The sequence below is a fragment of the Lepidochelys kempii genome, chromosome 7 (assembly GCF_965140285.1).
Source record: "Lepidochelys kempii isolate rLepKem1 chromosome 7, rLepKem1.hap1, whole genome shotgun sequence".
Classification (NCBI taxonomy): Eukaryota; Metazoa; Chordata; order Testudines; family Cheloniidae; genus Lepidochelys; species Lepidochelys kempii.
Window position 1 is genome coordinate 110,885,863 of NC_136386.1, and position 16,183 is coordinate 110,902,045.

A 16,183-nucleotide genomic window follows, 5' to 3' on the forward strand; every position below is an offset into this window, starting at 1 on the left:
ATTGCTGGATTAGACCATTGTTACAGGATCAATATTTCCTGCTTTAAAATACATTTCTCATCTTTGCTCTTATGTTTATTATATATATTATATGCTTCCACTCTGGTTGATATTTATCTACCAGCAAGATACAATTATCCTGTGACAATATTCCATTCCATTGTCATTATCTCTTAAGTAACTAAAGCAATGCTAGGATTGGCCCCCATACGAGGGCTATTTTATATTGCATTCCCTATTGATTTTCTGGCCTCTCAATTATGTATGATGTGTGTGTATGTATATATATAAAAAGAATGAAATCTTTCATCAAGTTTTGGTAATTTTGTTTTTTACTTTAAAAATACCTCAAAGTTTTTTTCTGAAGGGAATTAAGTTAAACTCATGGTTCTTGAACCTCTGGTTCTTAGAGAGGACCATTAAGTGTCGACTAATTGAAGGGACTGTGGGGGAGCAGCTCTTTCTCTAGATCTCTACAGAAGCACATGGTAAAACTCCCATTTTCATCAGTGTGGCCAAGATTTCACCCAGGGCATCTGTAACCTAAATTTTCAAAAGTAACGTGAAAGAAGAGCTCTGTGTATGCTTGTCTCTTTCACCAATAGAAGCTGGTCCAGTAAAAGATATTATCTCACCCGTCTTGATTCTTTAGTGGTTCTGATGTCAGAGGGGCTACTCAGATGTACGAAGTTAAGCACGTGCATAACTGTTAGCATGGTTAGGGCTACGGGTCGTCAACCAAAGCTCCTTGAATTTAATAAGCACAAACTATTATTGTTATTTACACTGTCGGTTCCCCACTGCTCTTCTGTTTTGTCGATCTCAGAATATGGTGCAAAATGTCAGACAATCCTGTTATGTGCACTATCCACTGCCTCTCAGATCTAATAATCCATCTACATCACATGACCTTCAGTTCACACTGTAATTCATCCAATGTGCTAAACTGGCCTTTCAATTTAAAAAAAAAACTTTTAGTTAGGCATCACGGTCTTCAAAGAACTCTATTTCATTTTAAAATAATTGGATAATTATTTTCAATGAGAACCAAATTCCAGCAGTAGGTAATTTCTAGAGACATGTCAGGTGACTCAACATAAAAGTTATGCTTGATCTGTGGGTTTGTTAGCTATGTTTAATCCCGTCTGTAAACAAAGAGCATTTAAAATCTTCTCTGAAGAGTCTGATCTTGATTCACCTACATCATCATGGCCCCAATCCAACAAAGGACTAAAGCACAGGTTGTCTTTAAGCATGTGAGCATCAAAATCACTGGATTGACTGATGTGTTTAAAATTAAGCATATATTTCAGTGTTTTGCTAGACAAAGACCCATTGCCTGTTGTATTTGCTTTTCATTTCAATAAAATATTTGAACTAGTGTGTTTGTGGGGCAGGGGAGAAATCCCTTGATGTTATGTAAATATAACCTTTTTAAAGGGAAAATAAATCTCTGCATTTTACAAATGCCTTTCAACGGTTTAATTTTGCTAGTGTCACAAGTTTAAAAAAAATCATATACTTGGTCACATTTGAATTGCTTTATGTTCAATTGCTCACAAAAATCATTGATTTATATTGATATTCACAGGAATCTTCAGGTTCCAAATCATGTGTTCATAATTTGGCATGGATCTGACAAAGTATCTTTCAATACTCTTCTTACTCCCTTGTTAATGGCCTAAACTGATCTTAATTTTCTGTTTGGAATTTCACAAGCCTTCCTTTTCAATTGTAATTCCATACAACTCTTAATACTCCTGTTCTTAACATAGTTATTAAATTTCTAAAATGAGTACAGTGACTTCTCTCCACACATGTCTGTTACTCACTAATACACATTTATTTGCCCCAAAAGAAAAAGAACAGGCCACAGTTAATCCACCAGGCCAGAGGCTCAGGAAAGAGATGAATATTAACAAATTTAGTCACTCTCCGAGCAAGGAGGGGAAATGAATTACAGAGTTGAAGGCTCTCTATTAAGAGTCCATGGGGATCAGCTGCCCGATGTTTGAATCTAGAAACTACAAGCTTGATGCTGGACTTATTGAAATCCATTGAAAAGCTCCTACTGACATTAATGGTGCAGGATCAGGGCCTATGTAATGAACATGCCTGCTAAAATCAGCTGCTGTGGGATGTCTCATTGGAGGAGAGGCAATTTTCCTGATAGTCAAAGACATTTAGGACAAAGTCAATGACTGGCATTGCACCAAAAAAGCACAAAAAGGGTTAGTGCAATCTTTGCAGAAGAAGTATAATAATATGCCAGATAACAAACAGTACCAAAGAGAAAAGGAGTACTTGTGGCACCTTAGAGACTAACCAATTTATTTGAGCATAAGCTCACGAAAGCTTATGCTCAAATAAATTGGTTAGTCTCTAAAGTGCCACAAGTACTCCTTTTCTTTTTGCGAATACAGACTAACACGGCTGTTACTCTGAGTACCAAAGAGGTGAGCAGGACATAAAGCTTCCAAGCGGTATTCAAGTATAGCCTCATGTGGATCACATTTCAGTACTCCAATCAAGAAGTCACAGTAGCATGGATTACATAGGTGCAATAAGGTCTCCAGCTGAGAGAAAAGGTTGCAAATATCTAACCAGATAATGACTGGGGTGGGGAAAGTGCTTTCGGTCACCATGCTAACTGTAACTCCAGCAATAGCTGATCCAAAATGAACCCCCATTGATGAACCAGACATATCCTCTCATTAATGGAGGAAACCCCTTCCTACATAACAGACTTCCTCTCAAAAGTCTTCCCCCCGCCTATTAACATCACCTCGCTTAGCTGGGTTCAATTGCAGACAGCTTGCCCTTATCAAGTGCCAATTTCAGCCAGGTAAGAGGAAAGCAACAATATCACACTATCTGATGACAGTGATGAATGTCATCTGCATATTTTATAGCACCATATCCTAACCTATCTCACTATTGCTCCCTCTGGCTCTCACAGGAACACAGGAGGATTGATAAGATACCCCACTTGGGAGGAAGGATCATCTTGAAGTTAAGACACTGGACAGTGAATCAAGACATCTGGTTTCAATTCCTAGGTCTATCACAGATTCCCTCTGTCATTTGAGTAAGTACTTTAATCTCTGTGTTCCTCAACTTCCCCATCGTAAAATAGGGATGATAATACTTTTCCTTACCCTTTGTTTGGGTTTGGACTAGATGGCAAAGAGACCATTTCTTATTATGTGTTTATGCAGTGCCTACAACAATGGGGCCTTGATCTTGGGGCTTTTAAGTGCTACTGGAATACTGTAATAATAATAACAACCTGAACGATCTCTGGGGGAAACATGATGGAAAATGAAATGCAATGTTAACAAATGCAAAATCAGGCCCATTAGAAGATTCCATTTGACCTGCTCATGCCCCATCTAAATTAGCTGTAACAACTCAGAAAAATGATATCATTGTGGTCAACTCAACGAAGACCTCTGCTCAGTGTGCAGCAGCGGTCAAAAAAAGTAAACAAAATATTGAGGTGCAAAAGAAGGAGATGGAGACTAATACTGAAAGTAATAGAATACCATTATGTAAATTAGTGATGGGTGAGATTTTTCAAAAGTGCCTATGGAAGCTAATGGCCCAGCCGTCATTGACTCTCCATGAGTTAGGATCCCTTAGGCAATTTTGAAAATACCACCCACTATGCCCTCACCTGCACTGCTAGGTTCAGTTTTGGTCACTCTATCTCAAAGAGACTACCTGTAGAGGAAGATGCTATGAAACCAGAGTAAGGGTATCAGAATCTGGGCCATTATGGAGAACTGCAGAATCTCCAGTGAGTGGCATCTTATTTTGGTTTCATGAGTGGATGGAGTTTGGATTGTGGGTGGAGCTAGAAAAAACACACTACCAATTAATTGTGTTTCCATTTGGCCACTGGGAGTAGGTCACTGGGAACACAACTCTGGCAAAAATGTGGGCAGGAGTTCTCTCCTTCCTCAGTTTGTCTGTCTCTAAAGGAAGGCAGTTGTAAGATCACTGCCTTGCCAAGAAAGGTGGCTTCCCAATTAACTTTAAGGACACCTAGAGGGGCATATCTAGTCTCCAAAGAGGGAAACAGGAGGAGCTACCCCTAAAAGCTCCTAAATCATGGATTCCTTACGAGTGATCTAATTAACTAGATAGATCTGGTACTGTTCAAGTGTTTAATTTTGAGCTTTGTGATTACATTACAGCCAGCTGTGGACTGTGAGCTGTTTACTCTGGACTACAAGAGATGCACGGAGCTCAGGGACTCTTAAATTCTAACCTCAGTGCTAATCCTAATTTTCTACTTGGTTTTAGGAAAGTCACTTCATTTCTCTATGTCTCCTTTGCTATATCTGCAAACTGGGGATAATAATACTTCCTTTTCCCCATGTAGGTTACTTAGTTAAACTTAATTAAACTGTATAATGATATGAAGATGTAAAGTGCTATAATGTTTTAATAGAAAGACAATAAAGCCAGACCTCAGGAAGAGGTTTTCTGTCTCTAAACATACCTTTTCCTGTGTGCTATCCACAGGGATTAAATTAACCAGAGGGAAATTTTGTCCGAATATTAAAGTTCCCCAAAACAACTCTTATGACACTGCTGTGATCCCGTTGAAGTGGTGGAAGCCCAAGCACTGGAGTCATTTAAAACTAACCCAGGCAAAGATTGTTAATATTCTGCATCAACAAGGGGATGGCCAAGATGATGGGAAAGGCTTTTTCCTCACTGATCCATGTGATCTGCCTGGAACTCACTCCATCCTTCCCTCCCTGAAAGTCACTTTTGTGTTTTCAAATATCACCTTGAAACCTTCCTGTTTGCTTTAGTCTGATAGATGTTTAACCCACCTCAATAGTGCATCTTTCCATTCTCCCTTTGATGTCTGTACTTGGTGAGGACTGTTACTTGCATCTTTACCATTTGGAAAATCCAGCTTTGCTATTTCTCTCCTCCACTTTTATGCATCATTTGTCCTTTTCCATCTAAATCAGTCATCTACACCACTCTGTGAACAGCTGTCTCCCTATTATACCTTCTCTCTGCAAAGCATTTTTATGATACTTCATATGAAGTACACTAAATAAAAATAAAATGCACTGTAGTGTTTTAATAGCATAATTCTTAAACATTTATGGATTCATTCTCCTTTCATTCAATGTGTAGAGTTCCCATTGACGTTAATAGGAATTCTGCCAATAGAATCATGAATTCGTTCCAGTGAATAAGGGGGAGGAGGGGAAATAGACTCTGAAGGGTCAAATTCTGCCCTTCAGAAGAAAACAAAGGCTTAAGGGGAGGGGAAAAAACAATCCTGGAAGATATCTGCATACTGTATGGCCAATGGAATTTCTACCAGTTTCTACTTGTTAAATTCAGTGTGCTAATTCTGATGTTGTATCACTGTAAATCAGGAGCAATTCTACTGAAATCAATGGACTTACACCACTGTAAGACAAACACACAGCCACAGAACCTGATTGTGATCTATCTGAATCGGAAAGGGTTTCCACATCTGAATTTCTTACAAAAGTGGCTACTGTTTCACTTAGACTATACACACGATTCTGATTAAAGCATTTCAAGAACGTCTGTGTATCTTTTTCTTCATTAATGTGTTTTGCTGGTGCTGCTTAATAATTAGCTCTAAACACAGACCACTTAAGTAACAGTGAATGATTACTATCACTTACATATTTTAAAATTATTCTGATGATAGCTGCCAAAATGGAAAATCTATCTAAACCCAAATATAGCTGTTTTATGATAATATTGAAGAATAAAGGTGCTCTTATGGTAAGGCATTCCACTGGAACTGAGAGTCAATTCTGGCTTTGCCACAAACTTGGCATGTAACCTTGGGCAAGTCACTTAATCTCTCCGTGCCTTAATTTTTCCATCTGTAAACTGGGGATCATGATGATATTTCCTCTTCCATCTTTTGTTTGCCTTGCCTATTCTTTGAGGCATGGACTGTTTTTCACGATGTGTTCATGCAGCACCTAACACAACAGGAACCTAATCTCATGTTGGGCTTGTAGGTGCTACTGTAATACTAATAACAAATCATCATCTCCTTGTGGCTTGGTGGGTGATGGAGACATCCTCGTCCTCTAATAGGTGGCACAGAAGACACAATTCAACATGAGATTTATATCTTTCTGAAATTTAATATTAAAGAGCAGAAACAATATTGTAAAGCCTTTTTTCTCCCTGTTAATGGGAAACTTTCCAATGTTTGGTCTGTAAGAGAGATTGTAAGAAAATTGAGATTCTGTCTCTCTTTATCCAAGTAATTGTCTTGCAACAGTGTCATCTAGTTATAAGTCACTGTGGCCCAATCCACCTACTATTTTAGTCAATGGAAAACTTCCCTTGAATTCAGTTGGGTTGGACCCAAGGAACTGTTACCTCCCCAATCTGAGTTATTTCTGTGTTGGGAATTGGAAATTTAGTGAATTCCCAATTTTTCTGTGGGGCGGGAGGGTTGGCCCCAGCCAACAAAATGTCCAGGGCGTTTGGTCCCAAAATTCTGCAGACCTTGAAGCTAAAAGATCTGCCAGAGGCAACTGCACTAAACCTCTGTCTTCTTACACTGCTTCCCCTAGTCCTTCCTCCAGCTCCATGGCAGCACAGGTCAGATGAAGCACTGTTCTCAGGAATCTTCCGCTGGCAGTTGCCCCCAGACCCTCTACAGAGTCCATAGTGCCTAGGGTAACCTGCATTAAATTGTGATGGGCTGCCCCACAGGTTTGTGGGAGGCATAATACCTTGGAGAGCAGCTTTCCCTGCCCCCCCCGCCCCCCGCCAGCTCCCACTCTCCTGCCTATCCTTCATCCCTACTTACCAAGGGTCGTGGTGGATTCATCACTGGCATTGTTAAATCAAGATAAACTCCAGGATTTATTTGGGTGAAGTTCTATGGTTTGTGTTATACAGGAGATCAGACTATCAGGGGTGGCCAACCTGGGGCTCCGGAGCCCCATGCGGCTCTCCAGAAGTTAATCTGCGGCTCCTAGTACAGGCACCGACTCCGGGGCTGGAGCTACAGGGACCAAATTTCCAATGTCCTGGGGGGCGCTCACTGCTCAACCCCTGGCTCTGACAAAGGCCCCGCCCTCACTCCACCCCTTCCCGCCCCCTCCTTTGAGCCTGCCATGCCCTCGCTCCTCCCCCTCCCCAGAGCCTCCTGCACACCACGAAACAGCTGATCGGGAGGTGTGGGGAGGGAGGGGGAGGCGCTGATTGGCGGGGCTGCAGGTGGGCGAGAAGCGCTGGGAGGGTGTGGTGGGGGAGCGGATGGGGGGCTGCTGACATATTAAAGTGGCTCTTTGGCAATGTACATTGGGAAATTCTGGCTCCTTCTCAGGCTCAGGTTGGCCACCCCTGGACTATGTGATCACAACAGTCCGTGCTGGCCTTGGAATGGATGAATTTACAAAGACTAAACCTTGCAGAATACTAGAGGAGAGGTTTCCATGAATTGGGGGCAATTGCCACGGAAGCAATATTTCCCCCCCCCCCAGCTTTTTCCATGTCTCCCTAGACATGCGCTTCGGTTTGCTTTCAAAAGCAGAAGCGAGCATCTAGGCCTATATCTAATGTGAACTGACTTTTCTTCCTTGCTGCTGTTGCACAGTGATCACAGGGTATACTGCTTACATCCCTCAAGGAACAGAGGCTTGTTTTTTTCCAGAAGACAAATAATGTAGCCTACAAACATTTTCAGCAATGTTTCCTGAAACTTTTTAGTCTCTGCTATAAATTTCATAAGGGTAATTGACCAAAACTGAACACAGTATTAACACGAGCCTATACCATATTTCTTCATCATTATAGCTTTTTCTGCATTCTTTTCTATCCCCTTTTTAAAGCATCCAAACAACATATTTTCCTTACAAAAAAAACCAAAGCCCTGAGAAGAAACAGACATTGATGATTCATGCGGCAGATTTTTTCCCTCAGAGGAGCCTGCAAATTCAGAGCCCAAATTCAGATTATTTGAGCAATGTCGCTACTAATTGCCAATGTGCATTACCTTATATTTGTCCCTGATCAACATAATCTCCCATTGTGCTGTCCAGTCCCCCAGTTTGTTTATGTCCATCAGGTAAAATATCCATCACAAGGTGAAGTCATCCCAAATCCTCCCACAATCCTCCACAGATTTTAATCACCAAAATAGCTGTAATATTGGCCATTCTTGCTAATTCTTCATCCACTTTCTACTACAAGTCATTAGTAGATATACTGAATATATTATAGGTGCCCATTTGAGGAATGAGTTTAGTAACAGTAATGAAATTCTCTCAGCGCCCAAGCCATAGGTCAAATCCAATAATGTATTGTAAATGTAGGCAAAATTCTCTTTTCATATGGCCCAACCGTCAACTCCTAATAGTTCAAGAGTTTTGGGGCAAATATTTATACAGTCAGTAACTCAGGTTACCTGTTGTAGTTGATAAAAATACAGAAAAAAAAATGTGGAAGAGGCTTGAAATTATTCATGAATTTTTAAAATCAAACAAACAAATATAACTCACCACTGGATAACCTAAATGGCCCAACTTAATGATCACTTTAGATAAGCTATTACCAGCAGGAGAGTGAGTTTGTGTGTGTATGGGGGTGGGGGGGGGGTGAGAAAACCTGGATTTGTGCTGGAAATGGCCCACCTTGATTATCATGCACATTATAGGGAGAGTGGTCACTTTTGATAAGCTATTACCAGCAGGAGAGTGAGTTTGTGTGTGTGGTTTTTTGGAGGGGGGTGAGGGAGTGAGAGAACCTGGATTTGTGCTGGAAATGACCCACCTTGATTATCATACACATTGTGAAGAGAGTGGGGCTAATACCAGCAGGAGAGTGAGTTTGTGTGGGGGGGGGCGGAGGGTGAGAAAACCTGGATTTGTGCTGGAAATGGCCCAACTTGATGATCACTTTAGATAAGCTATTACCAGCAGGAGAGTGGGGTGGGAGGGGGTATTGTTTCATGGTCTCTGTGTGTATATAATGTCTACTGCAGTTTCCACGGTATGCATCCGATGAAGTGAGCTGTAGCTCACGAAAGCTCATGCTCAAATAAATTGGTTAGTCTCTAAGGTGCCACAAGTACTCCTTTTCTTTTTTAAAAAAGTGTTGTAATTTCAAAGTTTTCCAACTATCTCTATTGAGTGTCACATTATCTCAAATTCTGTGTGCTGCCTGAGTTTATTGGACATGCTAGTGTTAAAGGACACAGTGTTAATTTGGGTTTCCTAGCTGTCATGTGATCCCAGCCTCTAGATGGTGCCTGGGTATAAGAGGGGATGGAGATTCCCTAGTGAGCTTCACTGGTGTGATCTGCATTTCTTTGCTAGAGAGTCCCTCATATGGAATTGTAGGGAATCATTACAATCCATTCAAAAATTGTCTTACAACATGAGGCAACGTTGCTGCTTATATTAACGATCCATGGGTTCTAAGTTAGTTGCTTCTGTGAGAAGTAGCCCCTTAGGATGACTCTATTTCACATCAATTTATGAGTTTGTGATCCATAACAGGACTTAGACTTTTACATCCTTGTTATTTATTTTACTCAAGGACCTCACATGCAAGACTGTTTTCGAAAGCCAAAATGCAGGTAAATTATGTCTCCCCTGTTCATTTTATTCTAAGATTACACAAGCCATGAAAGGTCTCTGCTAATCACAGCTGAGAAAAGTCAAATATTTAGCCTCTTACGAACAACAATGAATGTCTTGAGTCTGATCCAAACCTCACTGAAGTTAATAGATCCATTAACTACAATAGGTTTTGGATCGGGCCCTATATTATTGTTCGGTCAGGTCATTCTTTAGCCATAAAGAGCTTTTGCTGCCGCACAAATGCACTTGTTCTAAAAATATGATCTCAAATAATTATTTGCTTTTTGGCCCCATTCTTAAACAATTATTGACTTACTGCCTGATTTTCAGAAATGCTGAGCAATTCCAGCTCTGCGTGATGTCCTAATGAAACCTACAGATCAGATAAACTCACCTATTTTGCCTTTTTAAAATCAAACTCCTGCTAGATTTCCCAAAAGCTTTGCCAAGGTTTGTGGATTTTTCCCAGTGAGCCTGAGACATATTTCATGTTGAGTGTGCATCAGTGTAGGACATCAGGTTGAAAACATGGGGCTTTCAGAGGTTTTGTGCTGTTTTGATCCCAAACAAGGCAAAATGTGATTTTGGCTGAGTTTTGATTTTAGGGTTGTAAAAAAACAAAGCTCAAAGCAAATTTTAGGGATTTAAAATCCATTCAAATTGACACAAATAAAAAGACATGAATCCCTGCAACCTCTCCCACTGTCCTGATCATAGAAGTGTAGGATTCGAAGGCACCTTGGTAGGTCATCTAGTCTGGTCCCCTGCACTGAGGAAGGACTAAGTGTTATCTAGAGTAGACCATCCCTGTGAGAGTTTCTTTAGCCTGTTCTTAAAAACCTCCAATGGCTGAGATTCCACAACCTCCCTAGCTAATTTATTCAGTGCTTAACTACCCTGACAGTTAGGAAGTTTTTCCTAATGTCTAATCTAAATCTCCCTTTCTGCAATTTAACTCTATTACTTCTTGTCCTGTCCTTACTGGTTAAGGAAAACAAATATCATCCTCCTCTTTAGAAGAACCTTTGGAAGACAGTTATGTCCCGCCCTCACTCTTCTCTTCTTCAGACTAAACAAACCCAGTTTTTTCAATCTTTCTTCACAGGTCATGTTTTCTAGCCCTTTAATTATTTTTGTTGCTCTCCTTGACTTTCTCCAATTTTGTCCACATCTTTCCTGAAGTGTGGTGCCCAGAACTGGACCTAGTACTTCAGCTGAGGCCTTATCAATGCTGAGCAGAGTGGAAGAATTTCTTATGTCTTGCTTAAAACACTCCTGCTAATACATCCCAGGATGATGTTTGCTTTTTTGCAAGTGTTACACTGTTGACTCATATTTAGTTTGTGATCCACTATAACCCCCACATCCCTTTCTGCAGTACTCCTTCCTATGCAGTCGTTGTCCATTTTGTATGTATGCAACTGATTGTTCCTTCCTAAGTGGAGGACTTTGCATTGTCTGATATTGAATTTCATTCTATTTCTTTCAGATCATTTCTCCAGTTTGTCAACGTCATTTTGAATTCTAACCCTGTCCTCCAAATCACCTGTAACTCCTCCCAGCTTGGTATCATCCACAGACTTTATAAGTATACTCTCTATGCCAGGGGTGGGCAAACTTTTGGGCCTGAGGGCCACATCAGGGTGCGAAACTGTATGGAGGGCTGAGTAGGGAAGTCTGTGCCTCCCCAAACAGCCTGGCCCCCTCCCACTTCCCGACCCCTGACTACTCCCTCAGAACTCCTGACCCATCCAAGCCCCCCTGCTCCTTGTCCCCTGACCACCCCCTCCTGGGCCCCCAGCCCCAAACCGCCCCCTGGGACCCCATCCCCTATCCAACCCCCCGTGCTCCCGGTCCCCTGACTGCCCCCCCGACCCCTATCCAAACCCCTGCCCCCTGACAGGCCCCCAGGAACCCACCCCCTATCCAACCCCCCCCTTCTCCCTGTCCCCAGACTAGCCCAACCCCTATCCACACCCCCTCCCCCTGACAGACCCCCCCGGGACTTCCACGCCTATCCAACCCCACCTGTTCCCCGTCCCCTGACTGCCCCCCCCAGAACTTCTGCCCCATCCAACCGCTCCCTGCTCCCTGTCCCCTGACTGCCCCGCAGAACCTCCTGCCCCTTATCCACTCCCCTACCCCCCTTACTTGCCACTCAGGGCAGCAGGAGCTTGCAGCCCCGCCCCCCGGCTGGAGCCAGCCACACAGCCCGCATGGCAGTGTACCTGCGGGGGAGGGGGGACAGCAGGGGAGGGGCTCCCCGTCTGGGAGCTCAGGGGCTGGGCAGGACGGTTCCGCGGGCCGTAGTTTGCCCACCTCTGCTCTATGCCATTATCCAAATCATTTATGAAGATATTGAATAGAACCAGACCCAGGACAGATCCCAGTGGGACGCCACTCGATATGCCCTTCCAGCTTGATGGTGAACCACTGATAACTACTGAGTACACTTTTCCAACCAGTTGTGTACCCACGTTGTAGTAGATTCATTTCAGCTATATTTCTCTAGTTTGTTTACGAGAAGGTCATGTGAGACAGAATCACAAGCCCTACTAATGTAGAAATTTAAAACATCTATTGCTCCCCCCATCTATAGCTTGTTACTCTGTCAAAGAAGGCTATTGGTTTAACATGATTTGTTCTTGACAAATCTATGTTGACTATTACTTACCACCTTATTTTCTTCTAGGTGCTTACAAATTGATTATTTGTTCCATTATCTTTGCAGGTACCAAAGTTCTGGTCTATAATTTTGTGAATTGTCCTTATTCCCTTTTTTATAGATAGGTGCTATAATTGCCCCTTTCCAATCCTCTGGGATCTCTGTTATCTTCCATGAGTTCTCAGAGATAATTGCTACTGGCTCATATCTAGGATGTATCTAGGATGTAGGATGTATTTCATCAGACCAACTTGAAGACATCTAACTTGTCTAATTCGTAACTTGCACTTTTCCTATTTTAGCCTCAGATCCTACCTCCTATCAGATCCTAACATTGATGTTCACTATGTTAGTCATCCAATCACTGCTAACTTTTTTGGTGAAAACTGAAACAAAGGCATTTAACGCTTCGGCCATTGCTGTGTTTTCTGTTCTTGTCTTTCCCTCCTCATTGCATGGTGTGCCTACCCTGTCGTTGGTCTTCCTCTTGCTTCTCATGTCCTTTATCCCTACAAATATCTCCTCTGGGGCTACTCTGTCGAATTTCAGTGTCTTCATAAATATCAAAGATGTTTTGCACACTTTAGCTAAGAAGTCTATTCCAGGTGATTTTTTGTTTTGTTTTTAAATTCCATTAGATTTATCGTTGTCTACCTCAAGAGCTCCATATTCTAGGCTGCGTTACAGGTTACAGGACTGATTTTGCATTCCTGATTCAGGAAAAACATCTAGAAGTTTCTCGGACCCTGCAGGGAGAACAGAGAACCGTAGTGGACTTTAATGGGAGCTTTTCAAGGTAACACCCTAGATTTGCTAGATAAGAGACAGGGGACATTATCTTATTTTTTTTTCCACTGGTCAATACATGGATTTAGAGTCTAGTTACCACTAGACTAGAAATGGTGTATATATGTGAACTTTTTGGACAATATATGGAAACACTTTTGTACATAATATAACATGTTTAATCTGATTTACAAATGCAAATAAACCCTCCCAATGCCCGTGAGAGGTAGGTAAAGATGATCATCTCCATTTTACAGGTGAAGAAATTGAGGCATAGGGAAGTTAAGCACTCAGGTGCTCTGTGCTCAACGTCACACTGCGAGTCCAAGCCAGAGCTGAGAATTGCAATCAAAGAGTACATCTACACCGGAAGAAAAGAAAAAAAAGCAGCAATTCTCAAAGCTCAGGGCAACAGACTCTGGCTTGCGGGACACATGATATGGGGCTAAAAATAGCAGTGTAGACATTCATGCTTGGGCCGGAGCCCAGGGTCTGAGACCCACCTCCCTCCAGGTTTCAGGGCCTGAGCTCCAGCCCAAGCGTGAATGTCTACACTGCTATTTTTAGTGCCCTTGCTTGAGCCCTGTGAGCCCGAGTCAGTTGACACAGGCTCTGAGACTCACTGCTGTGGGTTTTGGGTGTTTTGTTTGTTTGTTTTTTGCAGTGTAGACAAACCCAAGGAGTCCAACCTCTTCGTCCCCTATTATATCTTCAGATAACAATGCATCTTGTTCACATTTTCTCTAACAAAAACAGCCATTTCTTGAGGTTCCCATTGTTTGCTCCCATTTAAATGGCTTATATATGCCACATTAATGATACAGCAGATTAAAAAGTGTAGGCAATGAAGTTTTGCAAGATCTAATATCCTGATTGATTTATACAACCCCAAAGAGGCAGTTTGTAGGGGCCAAAATGTGATTAAGCCTCATGTGATACTCATATCTGTTAATATTCATGTCCAGGACAGTGTCACTGTTAGTTGCCAATGGACTCGGTTTAGTTCCTGTATTTTTAAACAAGGCAGAGATAGTCTGGCAAATAGTTGCAAGTCTGCACTGAAGTAAAACGCCAGGCACTTCTTATTTGTGTATCAGGTTGGCAAGCTGGTGTGCATCTGTGTAAACAGGTGTGGAAGTGTACCTACTTCAGGAGAGTAGCTAAGAACTTCTGCATGTGATTATTTAATATAAACAGTTGGGTTAGCAACTGCTTAGAGCCCATATTCACAGAAGAGGCACGGAATGACCAACACAATAGGTAGGCATCACAGCCCTGTGCAGGTGTTTGTTAAGAAGTGCCTTTTGGAACCCTGAGTTGTGACCTATTTCATATCCGTGTCTTTCTTTGTTTAGTCCTCTTTTGTGAAGTGGTCTTTTTATGAGACAGAGGTCCACCGACAGAATTGTCTTTCCTTTGCTGTGGTACATGTTATGGTCTTTGTGAACATGCAGCATTATGTGTGGGATGAATTCACCACCTCTTGTCCTTTGGATATGGTAGAGGGATTTGCATGTTTCTGGAATATAGCAACAAGATCTACCTGGGCATTAAGCCATCACCTCCAATTAGTACAGAAAGCAACATAGGCTACTGTGAGCACATCAAACCTGTCCCCTGCTCTCTACATAGAATATCAAATCAAGTTCAAGGCTCTCAATGTCCTGGGCCCAGGATATGTAAAAGATTGCCTAAAGCTCCAGGGGAGGGTGACCAGACAGCAAGTATGAAAAATCAGGACAGGGGGTAGGGAGTAATAGGAGCCTATATAAGAAAAAGACCCACAAATCTGGACTGTCCCTATAAAATCAGGACATCTGGTCATCCTACTCCAGGGTGAGGACTGTGGCTGTCAATTCGGTTCCCCAGCCACAATGGGACTGTCCACTGCAAGAGTAAAGCTCATCTGCGCAGGAAACAGTGTTCGCAGGTCCTGGACTGTGGAGTGAACTTCCACAGGAACTAAGGACTGTCACTAACCTCGCCACCTTCCACCCCAAGTGCACAGGCCACTTCTTAGATTGTACCTTCTATAACGTAAAGCAGAATGTATATGTTAAAACAACTCTTAGGGAATAGGTAAGTGAAAGAATGAATCACACAGGACAGTTGTTAATCCCGTCACTTAATGCACTTCTGGAAGGTGCTCAGATACTACAATGATGAGCACAGTACCAGAACCTGTAGAAAAGAGAGGAGACCCTTCAGATGGGGATGTCACTCTGCCTTCCTAAGACTAACTTCTCCTCAGAGCACCGAAAGTGTGACGTGATGGTCTGCACCCATTAAATAACAACTTGATGGCCGTGCAAGTTTCTCATACGTTTCTCATATGTTCGCCTTTCACAATGAACAAGGGTGTTGGGATTTGGGTAGGAATTATTGATAGTAGGATTTTTATCCTGCCATATTTCCATTCATCTATCCCGTGGAGGAGGCCAGTAGCCTGCTCAGAATCTGTTACTCTAGCTCATAAACTGAAGTATCGTTTGGTTCCATCTCAGCCACTGGACGCATATTTTTGCATAATGTGAAATCATGTCCCACTGTTCTTGACTCTCCTACTTCCTTATGTAACCTGCCCATATGCCCTGTTAAGCAGCGATATGTAGCGAAGCGTGCAGGACCCGAGTTACAAGTTCCTCTGGCCTGTGCTGCATGTGGAGTAGGCTTTAGTCCACAGAATTTGCCCAGAAGCTCTGTGTTTTTCAGCTGCCTCTAGAGATTCACTGCCACTTCACCTGGACATCTCAGTGCTGAATTGAAACAAGTGTCATCACCAAATGAGGCTGTAAGCTCCAAACAAAGAAAAAGCCTATTTGGGCTGATCCTGTAATCCCTGGATGTCAAAGAACCTGCAGACCAGGCTCTCTAGATGGACAGAAACTCAGATCCATGAGGAAAGCTATTTGAATAAGAGTCTGTTTTACACAATAAACTAAGCAGGTTACATCACAAGATCCTTTTGCTGGGTTTTTTTTTTTTTCTTTCCTTCAGGCATAAGGACTGTAGCTTAACAGCAGTTTAGCAAGACACACAGATTAAAATAAGCAGTAACAGGTTGGCTGCACCATCAGCTATGAGAGAGGCTATGGGACTTCAGACCTCC